Genomic DNA, 9,488 nt, shown 5'->3' with positions numbered 1-9,488 from the left:
TGGGTGTGTCCGCGTGGGTGTGGCCACTTTGGGCTATATAGCCTTGTTGGAGATCAGAAGCTGAGGGGTGCTTCAGCCATGCTTTGCTGGAGACACCCTCCTGGTATTTCCATCTGCCAGTGGGGGCCACCCTTGTGGTCATAAACAAATTGTAATTCTTAGGTTTATGTTGATGTCCACTTGATGTTTTCCTTGTTATGTTATGCACCTATGGATCTGGGTTCCTGTGTGTTTGTGTGTGTGCTGTGTACATTGGTGTTTGGGTGTGGACACTAGCTTGTATTGCACGGGATCCAGTCTGTGTGTCTGTGGCAGGTAGGTGTGGAAGTGCTTTTCATCCTCCTGCCATATCCATAGGCTGTTTATGTTCTCTTCCCTTTGCAGCTTGGCTAGTGAGACTCCTGTTCCTCCGTGCCTAGGAAGAACAGGTCGTCTTACCCTGCTCCTTGTTCCAGGGCAATCCTGAGGGCTAGCAGGGACCCCAAGGCATCCGGTGTATGAGCCCTCCCACCTTCAGGGTTGGCTCATATGGTTAGGAGTCAGGGTCAGATTAGGGACGCGATAGGAGGTGACCTGCTCCCTAATTCTGTCGTCCTGGCCAAGCAGCGCTTAACATCTTTGGGCATCACACGGCTGAAGGTTATCCCCATCCTCAGCCGTGACAGAGACACAGAGTAGATAGATCAGCCAGCAGAACGGCAATGCAGGGGGCATGGCCAGAGCGGCAGTGCAGGGCGTGTGGCTTGTCCCTCCATCCAGCACAGCTCACAGTGACGTTCCATGCACAGAGGCAAACTGGCTCCTCCTGTTCCCTCAGGCTTGTGCACAGAATGTCATCAGAGAAGGGAGAGAAGCTGACATCACAGGTCATGTGACGCTCAGCTAACAAGGAGAACAGGGCCACTGTAGATGAAGTAAATTAACTAAAAACCCCTTACTTTTGCTTAGTTAGAAACATAGAAGCCATTTCCATCTGAGATGTCATTTTAGATGGGAAAAAAATGTCCTGCATTTATAATGCATGCTTAAAATACAGGATCGTTTTTTTTTCTTTATTTTTCAGTTATGATGGATCAGAGGAACGGAAAAATAAGCAGTGATGTGAACAAGGCTTAAAGGGGTATTCTGGTAACTATAAATATAACTTATGTTTTAGACTAATTCATCCTCAATAATTACCTTATATAATATAAATGTCACATATTTACCGTTCAGTAGTTATAAAAGTAGTTTTCTTCCTCTGCTACACACTGTGTTTCCTCATAAATTACCATCGCATCGACCTGTAGTTCTCAGCCTTTGTTAGGTCGAGCATGCTCAGTGTTTTGCTATCAGTTCTCTAGCTAAATGTCTTGTGAGACAAAGGGCGTTAGTGTGCTGGTAATTACTGAGTAGAGGGGGCGTGGCCGGACCGTATATCAGGCAGCCAATCAACAGCTGATGGCCAGATCGCCGTGTTCGCTCGCGAACACATGCGGGCAGCTATCTTTTATCACAAGTCCAGCGAGGCGCAGGTAAGCCCTTACCTGTGCCTGTGCGCAAGCCTCTCTGAAACAAATGCAGTCACCGGGAGCAGGCAGTTCCGGGAACAGCCGCCGGGGGCCTTCATCGGGCTGTTCTCGGAACTGCCTGCTCCCGGTGCCTGCATTTGTTTCAGACTGGCTCCCGGCACAGGTAAGGACTTACCTGTGCATCGCCGGACTTGTGAGTTAAGATGGCAGCCCGCATGTGTTCGCGGGCAAACACGGCGAACTGGACATCACTGCCGATCAATAAACATCAACACTCACAGCAGGAAAGCTAGGGATTGTGGGGATTGTAGTTTTGTTAAGGGAAGATCAGGCGCCATGATGCTCTCAGTGTGTTGCAGGCTCACACAGGAGCTAGACAAATGGATTGCAAGGTAGAGTGAAGCTCTGGTTATATGTACAGGTATGGGTCCTGGTTGGGTCACAGCTTGCAGCCTTAATGCAGTTTTTCAAAAACTGCATAAAGGGTCCTTTAAGGGTCCTTTAACTTTGTGTTAGCAGTGTAAAGCCTCATGCACTCGACCATTGTTTTGGTCCGCATCCGAGCCGCAGTTTTTGCGGCTTGGATGCGGACTTATTCACTTCAATGGGGCTGCAAAAGATGCGGACAGCACTCCGTGTGCTGTCCGCATCCGTTACTCCATTCCGTGGTCCGCAAAAAAAATATAACCTGTCCTATTCTTGTCTGTTTTGAATACAAAAATAGGCAGTTATATCAATAACTGTCAGTGCCGTTCTGCAAATTGCGGACCGCTCACGGACGCCATCCGTGTTTTGCGGATCCGCAATTTGCGGACCGCAAAACACACAACGGTCGTGTGCATGAGACCTAAGGCTAAGTGAGTTTTTTGTCTGGACCGGATGTTTTGCAAGCCTGCAGCTTTAAGAGTGAACCCTGACCCATTAATTTCAGTGGGTTTATGTACATGAGCGTTGTTTTTCACTGATCATCTTTCTATTCAGGGAAATATTGCAGTAAGGCCTCTTTCAATGTTTGGTGAGTATTCAATCTGTGATTTTATCAGTAATTGTGAGCCAAAACCAAGTGCGGGTCAAAAGCACAGAACAGCTGCAAATCGTTCCATTATACCTTATCTCTGTGTAGCATCCACTCCTGGCTTTGGCTCACAATCATTAATGGAAATCATTGATAAAACACTGACATGTGAAGGAGGCCTATGCGTGAGACAGGCACGTATCTATCTCCATAGCAACCATAGCGGCTTCTACAGGGCCTGCACTAGTATGGGGTCCGGGCCTGGCATATCCTACATCTCTGTCCATCGCTGCACTACTGTAGGAGTCTTAGTACTTGTAAGTGTTGTGGTCAGAAGCAACTTCTGCTGTCTTTGCCGGCATCTGAATCCTCAGAAAGCCACATGAGGAAATGGCTAAATGGCTGCCACAGAGAAACCTTGGCTCTTCTGCTAAAGGATTGCAGGACCCAGAGGAAGAGGCAGAGCTAAGGAGAAGGTGGACTGAAGAGAGAGGGGAACGGAGACAAAAAACTGTAATGGGGAAGGGGAGACTTGGTGACAGTGAATAGGGGAGCATAGTGGGCTGTAACTGGAGGCATAATATAATAACAGTGTCTGTCACGTAGTAGCCCCTCCACACACACACACACACACACACAGTATTATGATTGCCTCCATTAGTGGCCACTAGTATTGCAAATGTCTCCATTAGTGGCCCCCAGTATTTGGAATGGCCTCCTTTGGCCCACATTCTGCTTGTCTTCTGTAAAGAAAAAACTCATCCATTTAAACACACAGGGAGCACCCACTTCGCACCGGATGTGCAGGACAGGACATGTGCTGCCAGCATGATGACATATCGCAGGTCCTGCTGACTCCACTTCACTGTACTTAATTGGAGTGGAGGCAGCAGGACCTGCAATATGACATCACACTGGGGGTGCAGGTCCTGTGCTGCATATCCAGTGAGGTGCAAGTGTTCCCTGCGCATTCAAATGGCCTGATATTTTTTTTTTACACCAGCAGAAAGGATTTCAAATGCTGCATCAATGAGCACCCCACAATGGAAGTGCTCATTAGTAATAGTGCCCACCAGGCAGAGCAAGAACCCAGACATTTTAAGAGGCCAAAAGAGGACATATGATTACCCTATCACTATTATCTATGGTGTAACATAGGACTGCAGGTGACATCTACAAAATTATATGTACTCAGATAGTTATCGCTGTGTTATCTGTGGTGTTACATAGGACTGCTAGAAACATCTACTACATTATATGTATTCAGACAGTTATCACTGTGTTTTCTGTGTTGTTACCTAGGACTGCTAGTGACATCTACTACATTATCTGTACTCAGAGAGTAATCACTGAGTTTTCTGTGTTGTTACATAGGACTGCAGCTAACATCTTCGACTTCCTCTACATTCTTGTGTCCCTCAATTTAGCCATAGAAATGAATGTGTTTACAGCGCGACTCACAGGTTGCCGTAACCGTGACCCAGGATTGCAAAAAATCCAACCCTTTTGGCTATTTTGCATTCATATTTGTTATATGACCGAGTGGGTCAGAGGTTGTATGGCGAGCGTGGGCAATCTTGACTAGCCGCAGGAGTGGGCTTTGCATGGGAGGAGGGAGTTGGGGAGATAAGTAGTTTGGGAGGGAGGGGCGTTCAGAAATTTGCAATGGGGCCCAGTCATTTCTATATACACCCCTGGCACGGGGAAAGCATCCGACTCAAACACTTTACAGACCCATTGGTCTCCATTACCGGTGTGGTTTCCACAGAAATGTTTCATGCAATATTAAAATAATTTCAAAATTCCTGCCTTCCTTACGTATGTGCATTATTTGAAATGTTGTAAGACTTCATGACAGTTTGCAATAAAATATATCAACAAGGAAGTAGAAAAAAAGGTCTGGTTTCTTTTTATCGCTTTAGTCATGCTTCATTTTAGTAGAATGCAAAACCATTCTAGGACCGCCCGGTGTGGATTGCAGATATACACGCAGCATTGTTAATTGACGATTGTAGTGGTGTCCTGGAGAAGCAAGATATAGATGACCTGTTCATTTTTCAGAATACATTATATAAAGCAATAAACCTCACTGTGGTGGACCATACAAGAGGAACATTTTGTTGATTTTCTGGAGAAGTGCACGCAGACGGTCAGCCACCACTACATCACAGGACATAGGATGAGGGAATTTGGAGTCTGCCAGAGAAGCAGATGTAGAGGGCATGAGAGGGGCACTATCAGAGCTGCCAGATGGTAAAACCTTTACAAGCTATTTACTATTACATAATTCCTAAAACAAAAATATGGTTCTGGCTCCGGGGATTACATAGAAGTCAGACATCAAGGGGGGCATTATGCTGGGGGCACTGTGCTACTCCACTGGTGTCGTGTAATAAATCAGTACCAATTTTTTCCTCAGTTAAATACCAAGCAGAACTAAATTATATGCAGCTCAAGCAACGATTCTATCAATGCCCTCGCAACATGCAATGGAGCTAGGATCTTATTGCAACTGCAGGATCCAGTCATTGCTACCACTCTATTTGTGATAGTGTCCAAGTGATAATGGTGTCTCTGATGTTGTGATGGAGAACAAACCTGAATTGCAGTATGTATGGATGAAAATGCTGGTGTGAGGTTGTGACATCTCAAGGGTGAGCACTGAGGAGCAAGGAAAAATTGGAGTGGTGATCCTTATTAAAATTTAACTTTGAATTAGTTCAGTAGAAAAAGGGTCCTTAAATATAGCAAATATTAACAATCTAGTGCACAATAACACATATAATTCTTGGTGCGTGGCGGCACTTGAAACATAACCGGTTGTCCTACCATAGCCCAGTAGTCCTCCGGTCTTTACAGATGTTCAGTGGACGTAGTCTTGCTCAAAATACAAAACAGCAGCAACCTGACGGGAATGATGTTGGGCTCTAAGTCCCTATATAACCCTAGGATAGGGGTGCTAACGTGACCCTGACGTCCTAGCCACGGAGCACCCGCCCTGAGACCCCATCCGGAAACTTGCCCTCACGCTACTTGCCCTGTTGTGCCATACTGCAGCTGATCCCTACATGCATGTTTCATGTAACAATCATCAGGGGAATATTGTGCAATCGAGCAGGGCATAAATCACATAAAGTGTTGATATAAATGATTCAATTATCAACACTAAAGGATATTCAATGTGAAAGCAAAAAACACTTTAAATCAATACAGATGGTAGCCCGTGGTATAGGCTTCACTGGGTATCAGGGCTAAACACATGCCTAAAGATATAAGGCAGTATAAGGTGCAGGGAGGTCTCTTGATATACGACTCCCCCGGACCGGCGCGCCGCTATACTTCCTGAGACTGTTTATGGCAACCATACAACATATCAGCGCTGTCATAGACATAGGACAGCGCTCCTAATGTAAGGCATTTTGTGGCAATCAAATAAGAAAAGAAGCACTGATCTAAGAGGCCCACACACAGGGTCATGGTTCGACATAGGTATATATAATACATCCCACCTGAAGATTCAGGTGAGCAGGCATATCAGGTATTACAGATAGAAATTTAGCCTAGGAAGTTTGGAACATGATAAAAATATCATGGTTAGTAAGGTCCGGTATATAAAGTTGGGCCTGGTTATTTATAATCCTAGAACATTGTCAAATAAAACAACTGTAACACTGCTGTTCATTTAGGCCTAAAGGGGCTACGGTACGCAGAGTATGTATCCATCGGGCTTCATGTTGTAAAAGTACACAGTCCCAGTCTCCCCCCCCCCCCCCACGCAGGAGGGGGGATGACCTCAATGCCCATGGCCTTAATGCTTTGGGGGTCCCCATGGTGATGATCCTGTATATGACGAGATACCGCTGTATCTCTCTTATTGGAGATATCCCCCAGGTGTTCCCCAATACGTCTGCGTAATTCTCTCTTTGTTTTCCCTATGTATTCTATAGGCCACTCACATGTGATTTTATAGATGACGCCGCAAGTCCTGCAGTTCACAAAGTCCTTAAAGGGTTATTCACATCTTATTGATCCTATTTTATTAAATTATATACCCCCCAGTGAGCTTTTTTTCAAAATATATTTCATTAAAAATAACCTACTGTTCTCTTAAAATTTTCTTATTCTAATTCATTGTTGATCTGCGCTGCCCATGGATACGGCCACTGCTCGCCGGCCGCATCCATGGGCCGCGCTTGCATAGATCTTTCCCTGGTGATCCAGTGGCTAGCCTCTAATTCTATCCGCGAGCGCGCATGTCGCCAGCTGCGCATGCGCTGATCCATTTTCCTTCGCACCGTGTCTAAAATAGAGCCGCGCATGCGCGGCTCTGACACAGCACAAAGGAACTAAGGAAGATAGTTTTGCGCATGTGCGGCCGCCCGAACAGTTCGTGGGAGGAAGAGGCGAGTCCGGACAGTGTTGGAGAGCCAGCGGAGGGCCGGGACACTACTTCAGAAGGGGTGAGTATTTTTTTACATGCACCACCAAATCCACCAACGATTGGGGGCTGATGGAGGCGCTTGGGGGGCTGTTGGAGGCACTTGGGGGGCTGATGGAGGCACTTGGGGGAGCTGTTTGAGGCACTTGGGGGGCTGTTTGAGACACTTGGGGGGTGATGGAGGCACTTGGGGGGCTGATGAGGCACTTGAGGGGCTGTTTGAGGCACTTGGGGTGGCTGTTTGAGGCACTTAGGGGGCTTATGGAGGCACTTGGGGAGCTGTTTGAGGCACTTGGGGGACTGTTTGAGGTACTTGGGCTGTTTGAGGCACTTGGGGGGCTGTTTGAGGCACTTGGGGGGGCTGTTTGAGGCACTTTGGTGGGGGCTCTTTGAGGCACTTGGGGGGGCGGATGGAGACACTTGGGGGCTGATGGAGGCACTTGGGGGGCTGTTTGAGGTACTTGGAGGGGCTGTTTGAGGCACTTGGGGGGCTGCTGGAGGCACTTGGGGGGCTGTTTGAATCACTTGGGGGGCTGTTTGAGGCACTTGGGGCTGTTTGAGGCACTTGGGGGCTGTTGGAGGCACTTGGGGGGCTGTTTAAGGCACTTGGGGGCTGTTTGAGGCACTTGGGGGCTGATGGAGGCACCTGGGGGGGCTGTTGAAGGCACATGGGGGCTTATGGAGGCATATGGGGGGCTGATGGATGTAGCAGAGCTGTACTGCAGGCAACACAGCCACTACATCTAAAGTAGCCCAAGGGCCTTCGATATAACCAAGAACCACCCCTGGGAGATGAATTGTAGTGGCTGTGTACCCACAGGTCCCTGAAGCTGTTTCCCTTCTTGAATGTTATCTGTGGGTAATTGTGAATCCTGTCTTTGATATCTGGATCCATTAGTAAGACTGACCAGTGTTTCTGTAAGATATTTCTAACTTGGTTAGCTGCCTCATCAAAGGTACCAATTAGTCGAATTTTCTGCTCTGTGTTAGGCTTAATTCTGGGTACCAATAATTCAGTGCGTGTTGATGAGAGCGCTGCTTGATAAGCTGGTCTTAATACTGAGTCGGGATACCCCCTGGAGAGAAACCTACTCCTGAGGATTGCGGCCTGTTCTACAAACTCTGGTTTATCAGAACAGTTATGTCTCAGGCGCAAATATTGGCCACGCGGTATTCCCCTCTTCAGAGGTAGGGGGTGGCTACGGTTCCAGTGTAAAACCGAGTTTGTAGATGTAGGTTTTCAATAAATACTGGTAGTCAGTTCATCTGAGCCCTTTCTCGAGATCAAGATATCCAGGAAAGGAAGAGTATTCTTGTTTGTCTCATACGTGAAACGTCATCCCAGGTCGTTGCAGTTGAGCTTCTCAACAAGAGTTGAAAAAGCCAGTATGGTCGCATTCCATATGATGAAGATGTCATCGATGTATCGGGCCCACAATGCCACGGGCCCGGTACAGGACGACACCGCATCACTGAATACAGTAGTCACCTCCCACCAGCCCAGGAGCAGATTAGCATATGATGGTGCATGCGAACATCCCATTGCAGTGCCACTGACTGGTGGTACCACTTGCCATCAAAAAGAAAAAAGTTCTGGGTAAGAATGTATCTCAGAAGTTTCAGGACAAAATGATTGTGTTCGCTAAATTGCTGTCCCCTCATGCTCAAATAGTAGCTGACCTCTTGGAGACCCACCTCATGAGGGATGGATGAGTAGAGCGCCTCTACGTCTATACTTGCGAGGATCGACTGTTGGTCCAGTGTAATACCATCTATCCTTTTTAGAAGATCCATGCTATCGCGTGTATATGAGGGCAGGGATGTCACGAATGGTAGAAGTATACAGTCAATGTATTTGCCCAGCTTTTGACAAATACTCCCTACTCCTGAAACTATCAGTCGTCCTTTTAGGGGATTTATACCCTTATGAATTTTAGGGAGCCCGTAAAAGGTTGCGACCACTGGGTATTTTGGATATAGGAAGTCAAATTCCATTTCTGAGATAATCTTATTGCATTTTGCCTCTATCAGAATATCGCGCAGTTCTGCCAAGTAAGGAATCGTTGGATTGGTAGTAAGCATACCGTAGTTCTTTTTATCATTTAGGAGCTGTCGGCACATTTTGCAATAGTCCTCTGTATTCATGATAACAGTATTCCTCCCCTTATCTGAGGGTTTAATTGTAACTGAATGATCGTTTTTAAGAGAGGAGATTGCTTCACGTTCCTTACTGGAGAGATTGCGCGACATTCCGGAGGATGCTAGTTCACACAACTCAGAGGTAACCAGTTGGAGAAACACATCCAAACATGAGATATCCTCAGGTGGTGGCATTTTTTTAACTTCTTTCTTTCAAGGAGGTGAAGGGTCCTTTTCCTTCATTCCGCTTATCCATTTCGGACAAACTGTTTAGTAATCTCACATCATCTAGCATATCGAGGGGAATTCCAAGGTCCCGACACTGGCGCTTCTGAGTTTACGAACAAATAAATTCAAATCTTTTACCCAGGAAAAATCCTTAAAG

Source organism: Bufo gargarizans, chromosome 3 (genome assembly GCF_014858855.1).
Source record: "Bufo gargarizans isolate SCDJY-AF-19 chromosome 3, ASM1485885v1, whole genome shotgun sequence".
Classification (NCBI taxonomy): domain Eukaryota; kingdom Metazoa; phylum Chordata; class Amphibia; order Anura; family Bufonidae; genus Bufo; species Bufo gargarizans.
The sequence above is the reverse complement of the archived record's forward strand: the minus strand, read 5'-3'. Positions refer to the sequence as shown.